The 26544-nt window shown below is 50.2% G+C and overlaps 1 protein-coding gene across 9 annotated transcripts in view; it reads right to left on the minus strand.

Annotated features, from left to right (window-relative positions):
• Lar (tyrosine-protein phosphatase Lar) overlaps window positions 1-26544 on the minus strand; it is a 413198-nt gene that overhangs the window by 199150 nt on the left and 187504 nt on the right. The gene's annotated exons all lie outside the window — the stretch shown is intronic.

The following is a 26544-nucleotide window of genomic DNA, read 5'->3' on the forward strand; positions in this document are numbered from 1 at the left end:
ACGTCTACCATTCCGCCGGAATTCGCGCGTTTCTTTTACCCCTCCGCGCGTTCACCCTCGTCTCGCGACGAAATTTCGCCCGCAGCCACGCGAGCCACGCGTTCCGTTTGATTTAAGCCGCGATCGACCAGATTCATCGCCTCTTAGCACCTAACTGGGATATATTGCACCGTAGGAATTAATTTTGGCCTGTTATATGCCCATCCGTCGTGAGAAATCTGTTCCTTCTACCTCGTCGCTCGCACGCAGCTTTCTGCGTCTAACCATTTCCCTCTTAATCCATTGAGCGTAGAAAATGTGGTTAGAATATGCAAAATAGTGGTACGTACGGCATCACACATTTTAGCATTTCACTCCGTTCATCTCGCAGCATTTTTCCTCGTTGAGCAAAGAAGCTAAACAAAGGACCCCGGTATTAAATTGCAAGGCGAATATTGCAATAGCACAGTACCGTTCACAAGCTTTGTCCGACTGATTAAAGAACGGTGAAGAAATAAATCAGAGAAGTTCAAAAAGGAGCGTGGCAATAAAATTGTAAGGCAAAGACGAGCATAAAATCGTCGGACAGATCCAGAAGGCGTTGTTATTCGGCTACGTGGCATCTTGTCACCTGTCGTGCGATTCGCCATCGGTTTTCCGCGCTCGGTGGCAGGAGGTTCGCCGATCGGTTGCCATGGGGAAAGTAGCTAAATAATCGCGTTGGCAGGCGGCGAGTGCTCTGGACGCGGTTGCTCTATCAACGGGGGCGAGCCAGTTAATTATAACGATGTCACGGGTTCATCGCGAAAACAATGGGTCCGGCGCTGGATCAGGCGTTTCGCGACAATGGGTTCGAATACCCGCAAAACACCGGATACGAAATAATTGAGGCGCAATTCCGCAGGGACGAGGGCCCGACCGGGCGAGGCACAGGCGGCCGGGTCAAGCGTCAAGTTCACCGAATGCCACGGCTTTCGAGTCTCAACGATCGATCGACGGACACTCTCAGCCTGGCCCCGGAGAGAGAGAGAGAGAGAGAGAGAGAGAGAGAGAGAGAGAGAGAGAGAGAGATTAGAGTAGTCGATGCCGGTCCGGCCAAAGATATTGCGTCGGTTGCCGGCGGGGAATCCGCTTTTCGAAAAGTCCACCACCCGCGTTCACCCCCTCGATGGGGATCCCCCTTGGACCGGTTACACCCTCGTGATTTTCACGAAACGTTGCAACGAACGACCGGGGAACGAAGCCGAGAAGGAAGCGCCCGTCCGAGCCGTCTATTCCGGGAGCTCCTCCTCCTCCTTCTCTTTACTTGTGCTTCTCCTCTCTTCCTCTTCCTCGTCCGAGCGTCTGCAGTCGAGCCGGAGCCGTTCGCAAAGTGGTCTCCGCGTTTGAAAAAGATCTCGAGATCCGGCCCGGCTGCCGACACCACTTTTCGGCCCGGTGAAATTTCGGACAGCCGCCCGCAAACGAAAATGAACTGCGCCGCCACTTTCTCCATTCTACCCGACAACTCCTTTTCCCAGAAGCCACTCGATCCGTCACCGACTGCGCCGGCGGGTTACGAAAATCTCCCATGAAATCCTGATTCTCGGAAAGAGAAACTTTCAGGGCGATGTCTGGCAAAACCTGTCCGATGTACTTCCAATCATCGAGACATCATTAACGGGACTTCAGTCATCAGCGTTTCACAGGTTCTAGAACTTTCGGAAAACCCGACAGTCTTCCGCAGTCCTCGTCGCTCCGTTTCGCTGCCACTCATTAAATCGAGCAACGAACGTTCCAGAAGTAACGGCGGAAGAAAGGCGAACCGTTCGATGGTCGGATATCCCGTCGTCTCAGGGTATCCGTGTTTACCGGTGTAGACCCGCGCGCTCGAGCTGCCTCGTGATGGACGATACGCAATATCTATTAGCGTCGAAGTCAATCAAGTCGAAAAACAATTCTGTTTCCCTTATCTCTCTCTCTTTCCTGTTTCACCGGCGGCGCGAGGGATTCTCGGCAAGGCAGCGGCTGGAAGAGGGGGCAAGAAGAAACACGAGAAACCGAGGGAGATCGAAGCCGAAAGACGGGAGGAAGGCAACGAAGCTACCGAGCTGTATCGGATATAGGATCTCTATTAAACAGACCGAAATTCCCTGGGAAAAATCACACTGTGCGCCATTGAACTGATACGACCTGACGGCCCATGAAATGAACATCGGTCCCCTTGCCCTCTTTCACTATTTTCTCTATCCGATTCTGGCTCGTGTTGTTCGCCGTATGTGCCATCCCTTGAGCTATCTCTCGAGAGGTGCACGCGCCACTCATTCGGGACGGACGTCCGAGCGTGATATCCGGCCGCGGGAAGGATGGCTGTCGCGTTCGGACGTCGAATTTCGGGGACGACTTTCGCGACACCGGTGAGAAACGAATTGCACGGATGATCAATCGGACCCGACCACGATTTATTCAACTCCGTTATTCTTCGACCCGGTTTACCCCGGTTTTAATCGAATCGACTACACACCGCGATTCTAATTACGACGATAGGGCCGGACCAACCTCTGCGCTCCCGCAACGAGCCGGTGACATCGATCCCCCGGACCAGAGAGAGAACAGCTTCCTTCCTCTCTACCCGCGCGATTTTACAACGAGCAATTTCGCCTTACGACGCGATAAACTTTTGCGAGCCTGCGACAGACTGTATCTCTCTCTCCTCAGATCTCGAGGAATTTTGTTCCTTGATTTTAGCTGCGAGAGCATCACCGGAATGTTGCGTTTTGCGATTCTGACGATTGGACTAGGTGTTCGTTAATGTCTGGATCCGTCCATTCAATGCAGCAACACGCTCGCATCAACAGCCGCGCAACTTCCGGCTTCGAATCTGTATTATTCAGCAGTGTCTTGAATCAACATCATCGCCAGCCAGACCTGGCAATCTGGTCAGCTGTTTACTCGGAGCTACGAACTACGCGGAAAATCTGCCGGAGCTTTGTCGATATTTTTCTGGATCTTAACCCCTACATGATTAAATATGTTAGTATCAAATCAATTACTGAACATTTAAGTATATCCATCGACAGAAAAAGGTCATACAGAATGGAATTATTCTAAGTCGGAAGAAAGGTTAGTTTTCAACACTTCGAGTGGCGCAGCTCCCAAACTGGGGGACAGAATTACTTCTCTAGAAAATGAATTTTTATGCCAACGAGTCATTGAATAAATTAAAATATGAATTCGTAGAAAGGTTAAATGCGGCCGGATCGAGCGATTTAGGTTGCACGGAATCTTGAAGTATTGAATAAGTTATTACAGGATCCATGTTAATACAGTCAGAAAGATATTTCAGTTTGGAAACTACTGATGCAAATTTCAAAAAGACAGAAATATAGAATTAATCTGATATTATTTGCAGAAGGAAAATGTTGAGAGTATGAGTGCACGTATGTAAAAGGATACTCATCTTTCGAAATTCAGACCTGAAACACATACCTCCAGATTAAGAGAATTACCAGAGCCCGTTCCCGCGTTCTCCCACTTGGTTAATTAATTTACTCGCGACACGACTTTTCTTCAACGACTCCATCGCTTCATTTGAATGGCTGAGGAAAACTCACCTAGGTAGAACATATTATTGTGCATATTGTTCTTGCTGTTCCCCATTTACTTGTTATTCCAGTTTCAAGCATAACGTAATTTAATTTAGTTTATTATATTTAGGTCACGTTTTCAAAGAGAGAGGGAGAGAGTATGACTCCACCTGGCTCTTGCGCAGGACTATACACGTGCATAGTGGTTCTCTAACGCTTTAACTATCCACTATCTAAATAACAGGGAAGCATGAAATCAACTCTGCTACCTCTTGCGCTTTAACGTCTGTTCGCAACACGTTCGTCTTAACTTTTGCACTTTTTACGATCCAAACAAAGGACGTTGTTAATTAAGATATCACGCTTCCATAATTCTTTCGTTCTTTAACATTTTTCTGTAACCTATTCGTTATAGTTCAAGCCCGGCTGAAACTTTGCATTTTTACCTACGATTCAAACAAAAGAATCAAAGAATCACTTGCAACGCTTTTCTTTTATTCAGTATAAATCGGATTCAAAGCGCTGAAAGTCGAATAAAAATGTATTTCCTCTTTCGAAGAACGTGACAATATTTTTCAATTCTTTCAATGCCTCTGCAATCTTGTTTTCCATTTATCACTGGATTCATCAAGAATCGCGGAACTTGCTTTTCCAAACCGAGGAGAAATCACATTTCGCGACGATTTCGGGTCGGCAGATCATGTTCGAAGACACGGACTCGTTCACAATCGATAACAATAACCGGGGCGAGATCGTTATTTGGTCCATTATTGTTATTTCGTGCCGGCGAAGCCAATAACGTCCGTTTGTTTGCAAAGTCTGGCGCGAGCCATCGCCTAGCTTCCGGGGCTGTCCGTGAATTAATATTCGCGCGACGAAACGCGGTTGTGCTGGTCTCGTCGCTCGAGATTTCGGTGTTCTCCTCTCGTGTATCGTCAAACGGGATCGATACGAGGAACGAGGCGAGACGAGGAGGGACGAGGACGGATAATCGAAGAAATTGTTTATTCGCGGTACGTGCGGGTCTCGAGGACCTGACTCGACGCGACGTTTCACGGAGAATCTAGGATACCCGCAGCCAGACCCGAAATCGGCCGGAAGAAGCGGCCGGGTTTCCAGGAAGTATCGGGGTCGTGGAACCGGTCGTAAACCGGCACGTAGACTACACGACACCCGCTGGATTCCCTCGACGGATCAGAGCTTTTTACCGTTCCCCCGGTCTAATGCGAATTTCTACCGCGAATCTCTACCGACACTCCCGCGATATCAATCGCGACGAACACGATTTTACGAGCTACCGTACGTACGAGCTATCGGGGAACGGCGGCGCAAACGTCGGCTGATGTTCTTTGCAAAAAATGAGAAGAATCGAACGAATAACTCCTTTTTGGACGATGCTTCGTTCCTGAGAAAATCGTGTTTTAATGTTCACTGGATTCGCGTTGGCTAGTACTTTGAGAAATTGATGTATCGTGGCCCCACAAAACTGTTCGCACGCCCTCTAAAACAGAATAACTTTTTTATAATTGTATTTATAATTAGAAGCATTGGTTTATTAAATGATGTGCAGAAACATTCTCCAAAAATTATAATTTACAAGGTTGAAACATTTTTATTTGGGCCCTTAATGAAAATTTAAAATATTTGTTTTGTAGATCTACGTTAGTTATAGACATACTGAAAATTTCATAGAAATCGGTTGACGCAGGAAGAAACGACACGCATCGAAAGATGTACGATTCAAAAGTCGAGTAAAGCTACGATTTTCACCATTTTTAACTGCTTATATCCGTGTGTATGTTAACAGATTTCAAAGAAATTTTCAGCGTGTGTATAACTAACACAGATCTACAAAACATATATTTTATATTTTTATTACAATTTTTGGAAAATTTTTCTTGCACATCATTTAGTAGACCAATGCTTCTAATTGCTTACAAAACATCAGGTCGTTTGGCACAATTATAAAACAGTTAGTCTGTTTTAAAGGGCATGCGAACACTTTTGTGGGCCACTGTACATACAACTTTTCCTTCCACTGTTTCACAGGATCTAGAAACGTGTCTGAAAAAAACAAATTAAGAGGTCCGGCAATAGAGGCGTCACGCTTTAAAACAAGCTCAGAATGATTGTACTATGATTCTTTAAAACGAAGTTATAAACAGTCAAAGGTTTAATAGAAGCGGCGAGGTTCGCGGTGTCGGTATCAACTGGAATCAGAGATTTAGAACCGGGTGGAATCGTCCTGCAGGATTCTCATCGCGTGCAGCGCGCAAAACACTCTCTCTGGGGCCGAATTTCGAGGCTTTTTCTTCTCGCGGGTGTGCTGCGCCTTGAAATCATTAGCCATTCGAGTGCCAGGAACCAGCGCGGTAACGAACGCGTTGGAAATGGTGCTCGACGTGTGCTCGCGCGTCGCTTTTTTCGCCGGTTTCTTTCATCTCGATGTAAAAGGATATCAACTTCTGTTGTACGCGTAAATGGAGAAGCCAGAGAGAGAGAGAGAGAGAGAGAGAGAGAGAGAGAGAGAGAACGGAGAAATAGAGAAAAGGGTATGAACAACGGGAAGAGAGAAAGAGAGAGGATCGAGTCAGAGAGCGGAGCTTTCGACTTGGTGAAATACATTCGATTTTTCGTTCCATTTCCTCCGTTAAGTTAATCGGGCATTTAATGTTTCCGTCGCAGCCGGAATTTACGGTTCCGTGGATACAGAGGATCGGGCGGGCAGAAGAAAAAAATTCGCTGGAAAAATAATCGATTGGCAACGGCGCGCGTTGCCCTCTGATCGAACGGCGACACTGCCTCGCCGACCGAACGGTTTCGGTCGAATTTAATCCGTTTCAATTACGCTCCTCGCCTCTCGCCGTATTCGAACACACCTTCCCCCCGGGATGACTTTCGTTTCTTCTTTCGAAAGCCGAGTAGCGTTCGTCACGAGCAAGAAACCCGGCCGCGGATCGGACCAGGTTCACGGCCGGAGGAAAAACTGTTGACTCGAACTACTGGGAGCCGCGGTATCGAGAGCGCATCTCTCGAGAAGCAGCCGCCGCGGTAGAACGACAACTATGCATACCGGTGGTATTTGCACCGACAGTCGCCGGTTTTGCAGACGACCAGTAATGCGACCGAGTTGGCGAAGGTGTCGCGACAAGAAAACGAGTCGCACGAGCACCGACGTCGCCGTCTGTTTCGCGTTTTGCCCAGCCCCACACCGCTACCAACGGCAACCAATGTTTTTCCTCTAGCAGCACCCGGATTCTCCCAGACGACTACCACCACCGATCGTCTTCCTCTCTCTCCGCCTCTCTCTGTCTTACTTGTCTCGGAGACAGTCATTCTATTCTCGTTCCAGCGCCGACTGTTTTTCCAACCGCCTCCAAATTAAATGGGAATCACGCAGAACGCTCGATCCGATCGTGCTCCCGGCACACATCGCTCCTCGAGATTTAATAACAGCTTACACCGAACCTCTTCGTATTTCATTCAACGCCTCCATCGTTTATCAATTCATTCAGCTGTCTCACTTGTGCTCTATGATGTCTCTGTGCGCGACGATTTATTCGTTAATCTGGAGAACCAATTTTCAAACTATTCGTTAGACCGTTTAAAATCTACCTGAGATGATAATGTTCAATTTCCCCATCCTGGTTGCAAAAGAAATAATAACAACGCGGTAATATGGGCAGCACTTGTTTCGGGCCACTCAAAGCAGAATCCGGTCGTGGTGTTTTTTCAAGCCGGGCGGGCGTTCGAGTTATTCTTCGAGTTCCCCCTCTCGACCTGGAAGTTGTCGCAAATCGTCCTGTAAATCTAAAAGTTTCCCGGCGCAACTTGTCGAGAGAGAGAGAGAGAGAGAGAGAGAGAGAGAGAGCGTAGCGGGAGAGGAGGGCGCGATGCGCATTTGTTACGTGTTTTCGTTCGTGTCGTCGGCAGAGTTCGTCGGAGGTGGGATCGTCGATGAGTCCTCGTTGAAAAAGCGTCTCGAGCACGGCCGAACTTGTCGCGAAAGAACCTGGCGACGGACAAAGTCACGCAAGTTTTGCCAACGTTGCTGCAACAGCGGGCTTGGCTGGTTGGTTGCCGGCAGAAGAGACTTCCAGATAGAACGAGAAACCTCGGTGCGCTCACAACGTTTCCACCGACATCGCCGCGAGACAAACGGAACAAACGTGCGGAGAGCCTGCGGGCTAACGTATTTCGAAACCTCGGAGCATTTTCTATATAATCATCCGGTCCGTTGTCGACGGTTTTTTCGCGCCTCGTTCGTTCCCATCTTCGCAGGCGGAACTCTGTTCCCTATTTCGCCGGCTCCTTCCGTTCCGAGGATGCTCTTCCGACGCCCACGCACGCACGCACTCTCGTCGTTCAACCGACGTTCTTTCTTTTCCCGAAATACAGAAGGCTTCCGTCGATGCGCCGTGTAACTACGGCCCTCGTGGAAACTAGAGCACTCTCTGCAGCACTGAATTATTATCATGATTATCGTTAAACTATTGTATTGGTAAAATACATTATGAAGAATCACCTTAGATGCAGAATAGATCAGATTTGTCATCAAAATCATGTACTCTTAATTCTTTCTGTGTAAAATAGGCCTGTCTAGCACGGAATAGGCGGGGTCTGTGGCCAGAAGGCGTGGTTTAGTGGCACTTCGAAGTGCTCCGAATCGTAGAGGCCCCACAAAGTATTTTAAAAGAATTTGCTGATTATCTACTGCAGAATATAAAACGGCCAGCGTTATAATTTTAATGTTCAGCGCGAACGAGCTCGGATTGAGCAGGCTATGTATCCGCGATTTTGATGGGAGATTCGAAAGCGGATTCGCAGGATGCAATTACGCTTCGATCAAGGATCACCGGGGCCGGGAAAGGCGAGTTACGTAAAGCGTGTACGGTCGGTGCGGAGCGTATGGGCAGAATCGCGGCGCGAGTCCGTAAAAATTTATAGAATATCGAGCGGTTTCGTGGAGAGTCGGGTGCTGGGGCTGGCGCTGGTGCGGGTACCGGCCGAGATTTCTCAGGGAGAACGCGGTGCGCGAAAAAGCCGGGGCGGCTGCTCGGAAAGTGGAAAATCTCATTTGGACGCGGTGACCAGACGGAAGTGGAGCGGGAGGCCCGCGCTGAATCTTCGAGCGTGGGTGGAACCGCGTCGAGTGCACGGGGCGAAAGAGAAATTCGAGTTTTCCACGGAACGAATTCTTCGGGGCTCTTGTGTGTCCGTGGGTTCCGTTCGGCGCGAAAACACGATCGGGAGAACGTGGTCCTCTCTTGGACCGAGAGAGAGAGAGAGAGAGAGAGAGAGAGAGAGGGAGGAAGAGAGTAAGGTGGAGATAAAATCGGGGCGAGAGATAAACGTCAGGTGTGTTCGGGAACGATAGTTTCCGGAGCAGTGTACCTATCGATCGTTCCCCCCGCCTCGTCCGCCCCGGCCGCGGTCAAATATAATTCGAGACATTTTGATTTTGCGGCGCGGGCACCCGTTAAACGTTAGTTCCGACATTGTTTTCAAGGATTTTCTTACCGCGAGGAATTTCATCTCGAAACGTAACCTCGGACGCGGGGTTTGGCTCGAGCACCGTGAACGATCGGCTTAACGTCGGGGTGCAGCCCGAGCCGCACCGATACACCCGTTCTCTCCGATATCTCTTCAAAGGCGATTTTTATCCGCGCTCCGTTTCCTACGAGAGCGCAACGGGGGAATCGAATCAGGATGACGAGCACAAAGGCGACAGCAGGAAACCGAACCGAACAGAACCGAACCGAGAGAAGGGTTCGGAGGTTCCCCCGTGCTGCAGGCGTCTCTCTTACTCTCTCTCTCTCTTCTCTCCCGCCCTTCCTCACGGCTTCCTTCCTTCCTCTCGCTCTCTGTTCTTACGTTTTTTTGCCCGAACAACCTCGATTTTCTCCTGTAGACTTAACTTTGACGATATCCAGCCGATTTCCCGGCTGGATACGCAAGGAATTTCCTATTCTCGTTGCTGCCAAATGTAAGAGACACGATATTCGTCGGAACAACGGGAAACGGAGCGGCGGGAGGCTCAAAGAAACTGGGGGAAAAGAAATCCGAGCGGAACGAGAGCCAAGTATCGATAAGACGGCTGAACGCAAATATCGACGGTTAGCAAGCCGATGGAGCTCGGATTCCATGCAGCAATATGTCGAGTTATTAATTACTTCACTGCGGATTTTGTGTTTATCACAGAAACGAGAAGTTGGTGTTTGAAACAGAGTGAAGATTTAAATGATTGAAGAATTTTTCATAATAGACAGTACGGCTTCGAAGAAGAGGAGATGAAGCAAGTGGAGATGAAAGCGCGTTTAATCTCCGCCATGTGAAAATATTTTGAAGAACGAAACTCCAGGAATTTAGCGAATAATCGGACAGACAGAGATCGACACGGCGTAGATTCTACGAGCTTCGCATTCGAATCGAATCAGAGCGAAAGACGGAAAGTTCTGGGTGCCGGTGCTTAATACACCCTGGAGGTTTCGAGCGTCGATTCGGCGGCCGTCTCCGGTTCCCCTATCAGATACGGTGGTTCGCGCGTATATTTCGGGGCCCGTTATTATCGAGGGGTAGATTTCATCGTGAATATTTATGAGGGCGGTCGGTTCTCTTGGTTTCTCGCGCGTCCTCGTCTTCTACACCGGCGTCGCCATCGCTAACCCTCCGCGCAACCCCCCCGTGGCCACTGCCAACGATCCTGCTGCTATCGACTCCTGCCATCCCACTCTGCGCCACCATCGTCCTTCCAACCCTCCCGAACCGCCAGCCCTGGAAGAAGATCCTGGACCGAGCCGACCAGAAAAATAAATACGCAAAGGCACGGGAATTAATTTGAAACTTATTGCTGTGGGTAAGTACCTAAAAACTCTCTGAAATTCATAACACACTCTTTGAATCAGCGTTTGATGGTTTCACCAGAAAATGTGGTGCTAATTAAAATATTCGTGAAAGTAATAATTAGACAGCGGATCTCTTTATGCAAATTAAAAATGTTTTACCTGAATTATAACAAACTGGAGTGAAATAGAAATTTATTTTCTTTGTCAATATGGATAAAATGTCGAAAAGAATATAACAGTGTTTTTAAATTCTTTTAGTGTTTTTACTGTTTTAAATTACACCTACTCATTTTCGTCATAAATGCATAAAATCCGCTGTCTAGTAATAACATATCCAGGAATTTCTTGATAAACGAGAGTTTCAAGCCTGACCGATTCTAGGGTTTCCTACTAGCTCAGGAAACTTGCCTGATTAGTATCGATGAAATCTGTTAGGTTCTAGAGAGGACTATTTATCAAAATGATTTTCAAATTAATATTCGATCCCGCTATTGACTCCAGCCGGCCCACTTTCCAGCACCGTAGTCCTTTAAACCCTTCTTTCGAGAATGAAGATTGTGGACCGAGCCGACCAGAAAAATAAATAAGATAAGGAACGGGAATTAATTCGAGACCGAAATATTAAGAAGATAAGAGAGCTTCGAGCGCCGGGCAAACAGAAGCGAAAAAGGAGGAAAGCTCCCGACTGTCACTGGCCGGCTGATATTAAGTGAAACTTTCCTTAAACGCGGGGCCCGGCTTCGCGCGGCCGCCGCAGAATTTAATCGCTGCCCGGCCAATCCCAGCCTTGGACGACTTCTATAAGTACACTCCGGCGATTCGTACAGAGATACCGCGGAACCGGTGAAGCTCGGATAATCCACGCGGTTATTATTACCGTAAACAGCCGTGGGGAAAACCAACGGAGAGGCCACTCGCGACAACGACGAGGCAGGGATTAGCGGCTTTCCTTATTTTTCCTTCCCCATCGTCTTTTGCTCCGTTTTGTTCACGCTTATAGACTGGTCGCGGCGATTGCGCGGATTTACCAGAAATGAAAATCGCCGGTGGAATCGAATAGATTGGTTCTCAAGATAGATGCTAGGTTCACGAGGAAATCCCGACTCGATTTCCGGCCCGCGTTCCCATCGATCCCGCCTATTTTCTGCTGCGGAATTCGAACTTAATCGAAAAAACCGGAGCTGCGACGAGTCAATAGGAATTAACGCAAATGGAAACAGGAGTGACGTTTGCAATGATAATCGGGGCTTCCGGCTTCAAGGAAGTTTCGATCGGTTGAATTATTGAATTTTTTAAGTGGATCAGCAGTTTTCCTAAACAGCATCCTGCCATCAACATTGGTCCGTCTGATTGGTAATCGGTAATCAATTTTTCGTTGCAGCATTCTATCATTTAATAATAATTCACCATCAGAGTTAATTGTAGAAGGCCGTAGATTCGAGGAAACGCAATTTGAAGCCATAGGAAGTCGCGGAACGACTCCAACGATGCCTCTGAAAATGAATTCGTGCTTCGAAGTTCTCGTTCTCGATTTTTAATAACCACCGAAGACCTAAAAAATATCATATTTTCGAGGCGCGGGTAGTGGTAACTCGAAACAAACATGTCTAAACTAATTAGAAGGGAACAATGGGGTCAAACAATCGTTAATTTGAAGTTGCATAGGGCCTCGGGAAGCTGCACGACTCCGGAGGTGCATTTAATGGGTCTCGCTAGTTTGACGCTCCAATTATAAGGCAACTTTTGGGAATTTCGTAAAAGGTATTGAGTTCCGCTGTTACAAACTTGGCGCTGTTGCCCGACTGTTCGAAGAATGTATTCGGACCACCTCCAACGAGAACGTATATTCCAGTACAATTTCATTCCCGTTTTCACGTACAAAGATCCGCGATCTATTGATCAGGTACATTATTTCACATATATATTGACATACACTTTCCAAAACCGGGATATTCCCTGTTCTCGCGTTAAATTCTGGCGATCAGAGAGCGCGTCAGTAAAAAAGGAGTTCCCAGTTTCGCGGGATAATTCTAATTGCTACGGTCACCCGACGCAAAAAATCGGAGTTTTCGGCGTGTGGGAGAGCGGAGGAGGAGCGGTCGATTAGGGGAATGCGCGCGTTATGCAGTTAGAGTCGTCGGAACGAGAGGAAACTAAATCGAGTCTCGTCTCGTCGCGTCGGCAATCGCAGCGGGTGGTTTGCGGTCGCGTTCGACTGTCGCGGCTTCTGGCAACGCACGGCAGCAAGCGAGACTCTGCTCTGCTCTGCTCTGCCATGGTGTGCTATGCGCGATTCTGCTCAGAGGTCTGGCTCGGCGCTCTCGGCACGCGTGCGTACACGAGTGCCACGAGATTGTGTGCCACGACCCCGAGAGTGCTCGTAAAGACGGAGAGAAGGAGGAAGCTCGATTATTGCCGTATTGTAGCGGAGTCAAAGCGTTGACGTATTGTCGGCCGCAGCTCGGCCGGCGAGCACAATGCCCGGCATTAATGGACTAATATTCTACGCCACAAAAGCAGTCGGCTTCCTCTTCGGTGGCGGGTGAGGCGCGAGCACGCGTTCACCGTTTAGCAGGGTCGTTTAGTGTTGTACGCTTGCCTGCTCGCCCTCGTACCCGTCCCGTACCCGTCCCTAAACTCGTCCTATCCCGTTTCGTCCCGTCTCGTCACGTCCCCTGCTTGCCCATCTACTCCCTCGTTCCGTTCCGTTTCGTTTCGTTTCGTTTCCATTCCCCAACCTGTGCGCCGTTGTGCTGCTCGACTGCAGCGAACCGTTCTACCAGGTCTGGTTTAGGTCTGCGATTTTTCTCCGCTTCCTTCGACTTATCGAACTCGCGCAGCTTTCGCATTCGGATCGTAGAATGGGAACGGCGAGGGCTAATTGCCGCGCGAAACGCTCCGGTAATTCTCGACGGTACATATTCCGCGCGGAACGCGACGCCAGCGGATTCAGCGCGGCCATATAATTGTTACGGTGAAATGCGCTGCATTATTGCGACGCGGTTTGGCCTCGCTCGCCTCTGGCACGCAACCTCTCGCTGCATCATCTCTCTTTCCCACTTCCTGCCTCTACTGTTCGATTCGATACCGCTATTCTACGGGGAAATTCCGGCCCGCGAGAATTCGTTCGCTGTTTACGGGGCCTTTGCAAAAATCAAATTGAAAATGTAGGCGTCCTAATACGAAGCTCGCGTATATTTAATTTCAATTCAATTTCTGCGGTCGAACGCTGCACGGACGCGCGTTGACAAAATTCAAGAACGCAACGGTTTCTCGTCAGCACGGCTCGATGGCCCGGTACTTTGAAAAGCGCAATCGCCAGGCACTCAAACGGATCTCCACGGACCGAGCCAGTCGCCTTGCTCGTTCTTTTCGCAAACGGACAGACGATGCGGGATCGGCTGAAAAAGAACAACCGATTGGAATCGAGATCGAAGGCCCGCAGCTTTCGCGCGGACGTCTGCGAGCAATTATCGAAATTTCGGGAGCGGGGGCACCGGAGAGAACCGGTCGCGACGCGATCAGCTGGAATCGAAGCGAAAGGATGGGTTTTACCGGAGCCGAGAATCGATCGCGAACTACTCGCCTCGGCTGGGCTCGACTTCGTTCCGTTCGGCTGTCTCCTAATTCTTGAAAGGCTGCAGAAAATTCTTCCTGCGCAAAAGGACGCGGAAAAGTGTCTTGCTGGTGGGCACAGCTTCGAAGCGATCCACGAATTTTCGATTTAAATTGATCGGGAAATAAGCAAATTGTTTGCAACCAGCCAAAGATTCTTTAAAGAGCATCAGTCTTCAGCTTGTTCTCACAACCACGAACACCAGCTGTCCCTCTGGACATTGTCGCGTTTTCTTCCTACGTATTTGTGACACGAACACTTCAGTGAGGAGAACAATCGCGTTCGCAGTAAAATCGGAGCCAATCGTCGCTGCAGGGTTGAAGAATCAGGACGAGGCCGCGATTCGCGCGTAGAGCAGGCTGTGCCGTGGAACTTGGTTCGCCGAAGCCGGATATGTGACGGCACTTCCGGCCTGGTGGAAGTTGAACTCGGCCACGAACCGGTCGTGCTTGGCGTGGATGTACGGCTACGGGCTGCGGGAGCCCGCCGGATTAATTCGGATTTTCGTTTTTATCCGATTACACGGAGTTTCCCCAAGACCGAGCCGCGGTTTCGAGATTATCCCGAAGTTACTTCGGGGGGAAGAATAGTCGGAACTATCGGCAAGTTTCCCCGGCGAAAAAGCAATCTGTTGGCACCGGAAAGCCGGGGCGATACAGAGCGAGGGAGAAAGAGAGAGTCTAGCACCGCCGACTGCTCTCTTCTCGGGGACCGAAACGGGCTTTTTCTCGTTCGTTTTCCGCGCGTCCTTCGTTGCGAACGTTGTTTCCCGTCGACGCTCGTCTCCTGTCTCGTCGCGATAGCAGGGCTGCGCGTCGCGTTATCCGTCTCATTTTCTTCACGGAAGATCGGCGTAATGCGTGTATTTACGAGGAAGTTTATGGGCGTCGGTTCGCGTACGGATCGGCGCGGCGTAAGATCGGGGCACTGGCTCTCGATCGCGTCGATGAAGAGGACGGATCTTAAGGAAGAACGATGGAAAGTCGTTTCGACGTCAACGACTACCCTTCTTGCCTCGCCCTCGTCCTGCCTCGCCCCGCCTCGCCAACTCGTCGGAGCGGCCTTCTCGGATTTATAGAACGCCTCTTTTCCCTCGGATGCATACGTTGCCATTCTGATGCAACTGCTCCACGGAATACGCCCCCTTGAAAGGACGCGCTGGAACTCCATTACACACGGACGAACGAGTTCCTTCGACTCAATCTCGCTACTCTTTCTCTCTTTCTCTCTTTCTACTTCGGCCTTCTACATCCACGTCCCTTTTCCTTCTGTGTGTCCCTAACGACGCGAACGCTAGACGAGGAATAAAGCAACCGGATATTAGCGTACCTGCCGGAGAAACGCTTTCTACCTTCTTTCTCCGTGCCCCAGATCTTCCTGCGACTCGAACTTCGTTTTCACCCGAAATAGCTTCTTAGGTAAGCCGCCTTCCGAAGATTCCACGGAATTGTCCGACTCCGCCGCGTCCGCAGAGCTACTTCGTTGCAGGACATTGTTTAAATCTTGGAACGTCTCTAAAATTAAAAGTGCTGGCAGGATCAGCAAGTCTGGGGATGATTGTAGTCTCCTCCACGAGTTTACAACAAAAAGGGAGCGTACGCTGTAATGGCGAAAAGCGTCACTCTTCGTTTTCGGAAAAGAGCCGACAAGAATCATTTATCTTTCCCTTTCCGGCAGTGTCAATTCGCCCCCGAAGAAGGGACAAACGAAGTTAAGAAAATCAGAGTCGGACGAGGGTTAACGAAGGCGAGTAGGGTCGGGCGCAACAGTTTCGTTGACCGATGGCCTCCGAAACCGGAAATCGTTCGTCTGGGCGACACGGAAAATCGGAAGCGTCCTCTAAAATTGATATATCGCTCGGTAACGTTTCCCGACGCCTACCAGCGCCGAAACACGAGCTCTCCTCTAACGCTCGTAAACACGGTAGACGGAGGGAGAAAGAGAGAAGAGAGAGAGAGAGAGATGGCCTAGCGAGTGACAAGAAACAAGAAGACTAGTATTTCAAGGCATTCTCGAGTGTCTGCCGTGGTTACCGAGCGGCAACGTTCTCTCACCCCGGAGCCTCACAGTAAATTCCAACCACTCCTCCGCATCAAGCTTCGCCTTTGCAAACAGAACGCGAGCGGAGAGGCTCTTGCGCGTGCGAGAGTCGGACCCGGCAGACCTCGCGACGAGACGCCACCAGACCTCGCGACTTCCGACGTCACGGCGAATCTCGCGTAGCCGGAATTCGGCAAACAACTTCTGCCATGGAGCTAAGCGAGCTGCTTTTCCAGAGAGCCGACGCGATTCACCGTAACCGTAACCGTAACCGAAACTCGAGCGTCGCACGACAGAGACGTTGTGTGTCCCGGGGAGAGCTAGCTCGGTGAACGTTCACGGAACACGTCGCATCGTTTTTCGATACGCTCTCTCTCTCTCTTGCACGACCCGTTACACGGATCTGCCGCGACCGTCGAAATTCGAACGCCGTCAACGACGACGAGGAAGACGACGACGACGACCTCGTTACCGGCGACAGCCTCCGCGGAGGAAAACCCAGCCAGGAATAGAGGAACGATCTCGACGTCGAACCTGTCGGTGACTGGTTGTCAAACGAGCCCCGGTGGCAAACGACGCTAAGAACGCCGCCGCCGCCGCGGCGCAAACGTTAATAAGCGTTTCACGCGGCCGGACGCGGCACACATGGTCGTTACACCAGGCGACCGCGACTTTATCCGATTGGACGGCGGCCAAATAGCGTGAGCGCGGTCGCATCCCATGCTCGTTTCGTCGAATAAAGGGAAACGGACGAGCGTGCCGAGCGTCGTTCGTCTCCGACGAGCAAAGCTTGCCCACGCAGAGAGACCGAACGCCAGCCAATGGCACAGCTAAGGTCGACGGACCACGAAGGTTAATTGCGCGCGGCGATTCTGAAAGGCGAATCGAAAATCACGGCGCGCTGTTGTCGTTTCGAGTTCCGGCATTCACGGAAACGTATCGTCGAAAGTTTCGCTGTTGCGCAAAGGTATCGTCGGGAGCTTCGGTATAAAAATATGGAAGCTGTGCCCCAGATTGTCTCAAGTAGTACAAATGTCCCGACGTGTCAACGATATATCTAGAAAGAATGGTAATTATTTTTCTCGGCGCACAGGTTCGATCAATTTTCTACATTAAATGAATATAGCTTGAGGGGCATGAAGGTGCGCCGAGAAAAATAATTACCATTCTTTCAAAATAGTGCGATCGCGAAAAATACCTCCTTTATGATATATCTAGAATTGTGGAAATTAAAAAATGAATGGCAAAGTGGCAGGAAGTAGTAGGTAACAGTGTCAAATCAAAAATGTAATGAAATTCGGCAATTCTTCCGACGTTTGATAATAAATTAATATTCAGCCGTGTCTAGTATATCAGTCGACCGGAGATTAAGGTTGAGTTCTACCGACTCTAGATGAAAATTAAGAGCGACAATATCGTGGTTGCAGCTTCGTTTTCGAGTTATTTCTTGGTTTAGTAATGTGACAGTGACGAACTGTGCGATAGACGGAGACGTAGAGCTGGTTCCTGGAATTGCTGTTGGTGGACTACGATCGTTAATAAGATATAAGAAAGGAAACTGCAATAACGTCAGTCTTCATTTTCATATTAGATTGGATTGAAGTCGAACTCCTTGTATACGATCCGGAGCTGGCAGGGATGTACATAGAGATTGCTCGGCTCTAAAAGGCACCGCTGACGCTGTATCGAGATCGGGAGCAGCTAAACCACGCCTAATCAGGGCATGCCACGTCTACTTTACACGTAGCCGGCAAAATATAGAGCGAAATGGACATTGTCACGAGGATGTGGACTCTATCCTCTGTATCTTTTGTTTAGACTGAACATGGCCATAGATCACCTCGCTCGGCAGATTCTTGGCTCTGTGGAAGACTAGAGCAAAGACGCCACGCCTACTTCGTGTAAGCCACGCTTTCTTAGAACAAACCACGCCCACTTTAGATACGGAGAGCTAGATGAACAATTTTACACCGGTGTAAACATCAGAATCACAAGATCCAAGGAAGATTGATATCAGACGTTCAGGAAACACAAAATCTGATCCAAAAATTCAACTTCAACATTAAATCATTCTTCTTTGTCGCAGTGATCGTCTGCCGAGAGAAATCTGAAGTGCCCGGAGAGTAAAGAGTGCTCGTTGCGTAGGATCGAGACGTCAGGCTCGTCGAACTCGCTGCCGAAGAAATCGATCGTACTTCGAGACGAGGAGATCGCGAGTCTTTTGTCGGCAGAAGAGAGAGAGAGGGAAGTTTCGACCGGAAGTGTACTTTGGCCGGGCTGCTCGTAAGACCGTGGGAACGATCGAGGGGCGGACAGGAACGAGCAAACTTTCAGCCCCCGCGACCATAGCGAAAATAGAGAAATAGCGGCGTCGCTTTTAACGAGAAAAAAGTGTGCAATCGCGGCGAGGAAAAGGCGAGCAATAAGGGCGACCAAGCGAGCGAGCGAGCGAGCGAGCAGCGAGCAGCGCTAGACGGGCGTCGGATATTTCGGAACAGACTTACGGTAGCGTCGGTTATTTTCTCGTTGGTCAGACACGGGGGCGAATTTCGTTGAATTCGTGCGTGGAGGCGGCGCTCGTTCGGATGAGAGGAAAAAGAACCAAGTCTAGAAGGAGCGGCAGGAGAAAGAGAAGAAGGAGCTGGAGGAAAGAGGAGAAGAAGGGCCGAAGAAAACGGGGCCAGCGCAACGGGGCTGGCGAGGAGAGCAAGAAGAAAAACCAGACGGCGAGGAAGCGGAAGGAGGCGGAAAGGACTGCCGCGCGGAACTTTCAACCGCTCCGCCATGGTATTTCCTAGCGCAATCAAAAGCTAGTTTACAAATGCTACTGGCAACAACGGCGATATACAACCGGGCAGCTCTCTCTCTCTCTCTCTCTCTCGCTTTTTCTTTCTAGTCTCGAGAGCGAGGCCGGTCGAAGCGTTACGGGACACGTACCCAGAGTCCTCGAAAATACACCAGGGAGCAGCGTTCACGTGAATTTGCGAGTCCGGGTCGCCGCGCGAGAAAACGTTTCCGTGCCGGTTTTTAAATAGCTGGCAATTAGTGCCCCGTTCAACGAGCAACAATCACCGATACGGGCTCGTTATCGTTACGGGCCGCCCTCCGGTAACTTCTTGTTCCCCGTCAGTTTACACGAACCAACCGCCGCGCGCCGGCTTTCACGGCCTAATTATCATTTTCGCCAATTTTTCCCCACGCCGGAACGCGCCGATCGCCTCGCGGATGGATTCGCGAGAACGTTTCCGGTCTGCCTCCCCGGCCTATCTTCCTTTCTCTCTTCTTGCTGATCTTTTTCGCGCTTTCGTTCCCCGAGCTAGGCCACGTTAATGGAATCGCTTAATAGGCACCCGAAAAGGATCGTTCGAGCAAAACGATGGAGGGACAGGAACAGAGAAAGAGAGAGAGAGGAAACGCTTCTTCGTTGTGAAGCTTCTTTTATGAGAGTCGGCTCGAATCGTTTGGCGGGTGGTAACGGCCCCGTGCTATCACCCTCAACGGCCGAGAACCCCGCGAAACGTATCACCGTCTGGTCCGACGGCATTCGGGCCCGTCGGCTACTTCTACAAAATTATGAACTAACGAAGAAGTCCTAAATGCTGCAACAAAATCCGAAACAAATGAAAAGCTAATAATAATTTCGTCAGGCGCTAAGAATCACGAGAAACTGGTAAAAATCACAGTATATAAAAGTGTCGGTTCTACGGGTAGATTTTCAAGATCGTCTCCGAGCGATAAGATTTGCAAAGCAGTGTGCGACAGCTGCATTCTGCGCTTCGCCGTTCGCGACCAGCTGTTCCGATTCGATTTCGCTCCCCCGAGGAATCCAGCAAGAATAAAGCAAGAAGAGAGGAAAGCGATGGGAAGGTGAAAGAAAAATCAAGATCGAGAGAGGAGAGCTAAAATGAAAAGTACTGTCGACGGAAAATAATATTCCGCGAGCGGAGCATTACGGGGTCCGCGAAACATCGAACGAATCGAGTTGGCGAACACAGAACGGCGGAGGGGATCGGTGTGCGCGGAGGAGTTGAAGCTGGCGAGAGAGGCGGCGAGAGGGTAGGAACACGAAAATCCGCTTAAAACCGACGGAACTCGGTACGAAAAGCCACCTTCAGCCCACAGTGGCCGGTTCGCGAATTACGCTGGGTGCGTGCTACGTAAGTACGCCTAGCGTGGCGAGCAACGAGCAACGAGCGTGCACGCGTACGCGGGGTACACGCGCGTAATCCTCTTAGGTTAATTGCCGGGAAGACCGATCCGTAACTATTTCCGGATCCTCGTTACGCCGCCCTCGGACGAACGCGTTTCGTCCTGCGGAGTGAAAGGGCACCATGGGGGGTTCCGTGTGGGGGCCTACCGAAAAGTTCCGGCAAAATTCCGCGCACGGCGGGAAATCGCAACGCGATCGTTTCGACTTGCCCGGGGAAACGGCTAATCCACTTTGCCCGATTCGAACCGGGCCGCCCTCTTTTTCCACGTCGCGTCGTCCCGTGCGGTTTCGTCGTGCACCTCCGACTCACCCCACCGCCTACCCCTCCAGGAACGGAAAACACACGATTCCGGGGGAAAGTTGAAACGAGATTAGAAGCCTGTATCGACGGGAAACAGAGAGAAGTAGATTCGAGACGTATAAAAGACGCTTTTGGAAGATTGCCGAAGGAAGCAATAGCTGCCAACCGTGTGCAGGGAGAGCTGGATTCTCTCCTTTCTTAACCTCTTCTCCCTCTATCTTTTTCTCTCTCTCTCTCCCTCCGTTCCACTCGACTTTTCCTCGAGACGGCGAACGAGCGCATAAATTGGTGTAATTTCTCGTGCCGCTTCCAAGGGGTCTTCCATCCTTTCTAATCGCGTCGGGGGAGGCGGCGGGCGGGGGTGCGGTTTCTGTTGTAATAACAGCCACGAGGCACGTCCGGTAGCGAAAGAGCTCTTCAACGTTTTCTCATAAAGCGTCGGTCGGATTGCCCGTACCGGAACCAGCCGAACAAGCGGGAGCAAGGGAGAGAGCTGAACGAGTAAAGAGACCACCGGCGGGGGCGTAACACCGGGGACCTCTCGCGAGGTTCAGAAAACGATGAAGAAACAGGTAACCGAGGAGAGCAGGTCTTGCGATTATAACAATATTTTATTGTAGCGACCCAGAATCAACCACCGTGGATCCGTGAGATTGCTCAATTTGCAAATGTTCTACTCATTTCGACGGCCACGAGCGAATTTACTTCCAATTGGTGCGTCGAGAAGTCTTCGCCGATTCTCGGTGCTCGTGTCGTTCCGTCATAAATTCGGTAGAACGAAAAACCTAGTAGAATGATACCGCCGTGCGTGCGATTCGTCGCCGCGATTATTTATCGCGGCTCTCGGGTAGCCTAACGGAGAGCAACGTCGCGCGTCGATCTAACAGCAGAGACGGATCGTGGGAGCAGAAACGAGTCTCGTGTGTGGATCGTGGTCGATGTAACCTTTGGCACGCGATATCCGTACGTGGTCTGGCGTGCCGAGAAGAAACTTTGTCGGCCTTGCGTTAGCCTAGATTCTACATTCTACGTAATGCGCGACGTCGGTTTGCATACACACGAGAGGGCGCCGTCACAGCCTCGGACGGTTTGAAACACGCTCGTCGCCCACCGAATCAACTGTGTGTTCTCTCTCGTCGATTGCTCACGATCTGCGTCTTTCTCGCGATCGTTATCGTCGGCGACTCTCCTCTCTTCCTTCCGTCACAGGTTTTCCTTCCGTTTCGCCTAAACGCGTAACGACGACCGCTACCACTAAGACAATCGTGAGATAAAGAGAGAGAGGTGGAGGTCCCTACCGTAGGTCGATGTTTTCTGCGACGAAACTCGCCAACGGAACGTTCCGTGGCAGGAAAATCGAGGCTAGAATCTATTCGATGCAAACTAACCTACTTCCCGCTCGCGGAACTTGTTAATTGGATTTAGCCAACCGCGCGTGGACACGTACTTTCTCCCGGGCGCTGTTTAAGTTACCGATACGATCGTGCAAGCCGAACAAGACCAGCCCCGCCATGTCCGAACTGCGACGTCTTCCGAGTTCGCCCGAGCTGAATCGAACCCAACAACGGTATTATTATTATTTTATCGCTGTGTAATGCTGGGAGAACGAGCTGCGGCACAGCACGACGTAGAAACCTGGCAGGCTGTTGCATACGACAAGGCGCCTCGCGTGACAAAACAGAAGCGGGGTGAAAAACTGACCAGAAAATGTTCGTTCGTTTGTTTGGGCAAACTGGCCTGGAATTGAAACTGTAATGAAACGTATGAATAAACCCCCTTTTAATAGACTCCGCAAGAACCAAGTGTAGAACGCTCGTGCACAGCTCGGGGCTGTTGCAAGCTTTACTTAAAAAGATAAGCTAGGCCAGGAGTTGGAGAAGGGGCTGTCCTGAAATTGCATATGTTCGTTGTTTTACGTCTTGTTTGGGTAATTGAGTCTGCAATGAACGCAGCACGGAGAACGCGGATAATAATCTTCTCGAGGCAGTGAAATAACGAAGTTTACGTTATATGACGACAATAGGTGGCTTAAAAGAATTTAGAACACGAGATAATGATGAAAATAGCTTCGACGACCGAGAAACACCGAATGAGAGTGTTCTAGGAAGGACGGGGACAGCGAGCATTGTTGTAAGGAAGGTTTGCCGGTTGCGATTTGCTCGGGGAGCGCGTCCGCAGCGATTTTCCGGGCCGCGTAGCGGATCGACAGGCGGAATAACTATCCGGGCAGATCATCGTTTTTAACGGGCACCGGGTTCCGGAGGATTTACGGCGTCGCTGTCATTAGTGGCGGTCGTCGCATTGAATCGCAGCAACGCGACGGAACGGGCCGCGCGGTCGGCCGGTCCGCGTGCAATTTGCCATCGATGTCGGCCTGCCGCATCTAATAGAAAATCTCATAAAACGCGCATCGGGGATGAATTATTATACATATGTGATTCGAGGGGGAACGAGCCGCGGTGAGTAACGACCGTATAAATCGTAGGTGAGCGCGTGCGACACACCCGGAAAACAATAAAATCTATATTTTAATCTGCGCCTGAGCGACCGATGCTCTGCTCCCTCTCTCTCACTTACACACACAGTCACTCACTCGTTCCATCCAACAGAGAGAATACGTCCTCTCGCGAGGGATGAGACGCGAGAGGGTTCGGCACGATCGTTTGTCATGGGCGGAGGGCTCCGCGACGCACGCCACGAGGGATAAAACGCGTAAAAGCTACTCTTCTCCTCTCCCTTCATCCGGTTACTGCGTTCCCTGTCGCCCCACTTTTCCTCCCCGTTCTCCTGGTTCTCCTCGTCTTTCTCCTACTATTTCCACGTCCGACTCGCTTACAACCGGGACAGCCGGAATGCCCATTGGGATGCTATCCGACGAATCCCTAGGATTTCCTTCGCAACTCGCGAAAGGCCCGCCCGTTCTAATCTCGCTCGTTCGATCGACCGTGTTTGTACAAACGAGATTAACGCAACCGTGTCCGCCATCGTCACGTTGCACGCGTAAACACCGCTCCCCGTTCCCCTGCAAGAAGTTATTATTACTCTCCCATCTTCTATTTGTCAGCGAGCGGATTCGTTCAAAGTAAATTTAAAACGATTTTCAAGCACTGACTCAATACCATGCGTGAGAACCGTGTCCCGGAAAATTCGTCAGACACGCATGCTACCGACTAGGCGCGTCGACTAGCCTGTCTGTGCACGGCTGGCCGTTTCTACTTATCCCGGTATATACCAACGCGGGAGCGTGTTTAACGAACTTTCAAACTCGATTACCTCGAAAACGGAGCTCGATATGGAAAAATTTCATCCAATGTTTTCGACTCGCTTTGCCGCGCGAATCACTCCCTCGACGATTAAATATTCTTGCGCTCTTAATAAACGCGGGGCGCAACGAAAACTCGTCGACGCGTCTCGGGAACCTCTTGATTCAGGAAGTTCCGATTTTAGCGGGAGTTAGTTAATCTGCTAATGGATGGCCGGGAAAAATGGCTGTCTCCCTGATTCTAACATTCCGACGTGCTGTTCACGCAGTCATGACCAGAACTGTGAAGAAATTAGGAAAATTTGAGGATATTATACATTACTTTCGATTTACTAAAATTAACTAGGACGGTTTCCGCGATGTGTGAACTTTCGCGCTGACCTGATACAAAGATCTGTAGCCTAGTCAATTCAGTAACGAACTTGAAGTATTACCTGGAAAATTGTTTCTGGCACGGTACGCGATTGCGAAGCGACGGAATGGAGGCGAGAGACGAAAATAGTGATTTGCAGAAAGAAAGAGCGACAATGTCCCGGATTGCGACGCAGGCTGGAACAATGCGTTTCTTTAGGCATTCAGATCGCCGAGTGAATCGTCCGGTGGAATTCCCGGCCGTCAGGGACGAGAAGCGACGCGTTCGCGGCGCGGCGGCGCCTTGGTCGGCGTCGATTTAAGCGATCGGGAAAAGTTTCGTGAATATAACGCTTTCGAACGTGGGCTTTTTGCGCCTGTTCGAGGAGCCGGCCGTTATTAGCCCGGAGGAAAGTCGCGGAATATAGATTGACGATCGTTAACCGAAACCGTGCGGCCCCATTATTCGAGCGCGATCGACAAAAAAGTCGAGGAACCGGCTTTCCCGGGGGAAGAGGAAACGGTCTCTAATCTTTTTACTCTCTTTTTGTGCCGGGGCGATCGTCCGGCTCGTCATTATCCGCCGTCACGTTCCCCCAATTAAACGGACGAGTTTTACGCCTTCGTCCCGAGCGAAGAACCGACGCAATTCTCGAGTGGCCAGCGGAGATTTTGCTCTTCGACGAATAAAGAGAAAGGGAGAGAGTGAGAGAGAGAGAGAGAGTTCGGTTGTTAAATCGTTTCTCTGCTGGCACAGACCGGGCAAGATTACCGAATTGCGCGCGAATCAGGAGAGCTTCTTGCACTTTCTTGCAAGCTATTCCAAATTTCGCACAGCAAAATGGAAAGTCGAATATAAGGATCACCCTGGCGTATACATTCAAGGAAACGATCTCTCGCGGTCCCCTAATCCTCATCTCGGTCCCCGATTAGTTTCCTCTCTGTCGCGTTAAATCACGGCCGACGCGAGAATTCCACCGTTTCTAGCGAATCCGCTCTCTCCGCGGCGAATAAAACGTCGAGACGGTCCGGCTATACTTCACAAAGGAGTTGTTATCGCGAGTCGTTATAGCGTGGCGGCTATTAAATGAGAGGCGTAAATGCATTACATTGCATATGCATGATCCCCCGCCGTTTTGCAGGCACGAAGCCGGAACAACGCGGTACGCATTCCCTATTCTTTCGACGGCTACAGGAAGATTGCGCCCGAAAACGCGCGAAAAGTTCGATTCCTCGAAAGAGCCTCGGGGAAGCAATTGCACGCACCTCTTCGTTTGCTCTCGCCTTAATTTGCCTGGATAATCACGACTCTACCCTGATAAACGATCTAATCAGAATTGCTGTACAGTTTCGAAGAAATGAAATTCCGCACAGATCATCAATTTAGGTTGCAACGAACTACAAACCCATAATAAGAATTTCCCCGATAGATACATGTGCCAATTACAATGCGAAAGCGTAATGTATTTTTGAAGTGCCACGAAGAAACGAAGAACAGTGCATTCGAGCCCAGCCTGTCAATATTTCCGCGGCGTGTTCACGGATGAAATCTTTCCGTCGCGTGTGTTCAATTGTTTCGCGCACTGCCGGGATCCTTTATTAATAACAACAGTAATAATAATACTGATAATTATAATCATAAATGGACATTACGTTTATGACACGTCGCCCGATCTCGCCGATAAAATGTCAGAGCCCCGGACCGTCAATCAAACGCCGGACCGAATAATTAAATGTTCGATACACACGAGAGGACGAATGGTTCGCGCGCCGCGTCTCGGCATGATATCGTTGTTTGCCTCCTTCTCCACGCACGGTTGCCACTGTGTGTGGAAATTAGCGTGCGTCGTGTCAGGTATCGACTGCGAGGGAATTCACGAGCCACTTATACGCTTCCGGAAGACGCGGAATCCGCTCGCCGCTCTCGAAAATTACAAGGTAATCCGCGGCCGGAAATTCGTGCATTCGCCCTCCCGCGCAGTTTCCCCGCGACGTTTTGATTTACTAAACGCGCGGCCCCGTAATTGCTCGCTTTGTTCTAGCTGCTCGGTTCGAATTGTTTCGCTGCTTCTCCTCGACGGGTGACGCTTTTCCAACCAGTTTTCCAAAACACACTCGCCCGGTGAAATCGGTGAAAAATAGAACGCGCGACACAACCGTCCATAGGCGATTTCTCGGCTGAGGGAATAAATTTCCCTGAAATAATACGATTTCGTCGAACATCGGCGAATATACTCCGTGCTCTCGCGAAAGCAACTTTTCGGCTTTTAACGCGGGCTAACTCACCGGGGCTCCCGAAGTATATTATCGGGCGAATTTATATCGTCGCTCGAAACGGATGGCCTCGAAAGCGCGCGGAACATTCCTGAAATTT

This window comes from Lasioglossum baleicum, chromosome 13 (assembly GCF_051020765.1).
Source record: "Lasioglossum baleicum chromosome 13, iyLasBale1, whole genome shotgun sequence".
Taxonomy (NCBI): Eukaryota; Metazoa; Arthropoda; class Insecta; order Hymenoptera; family Halictidae; genus Lasioglossum; species Lasioglossum baleicum.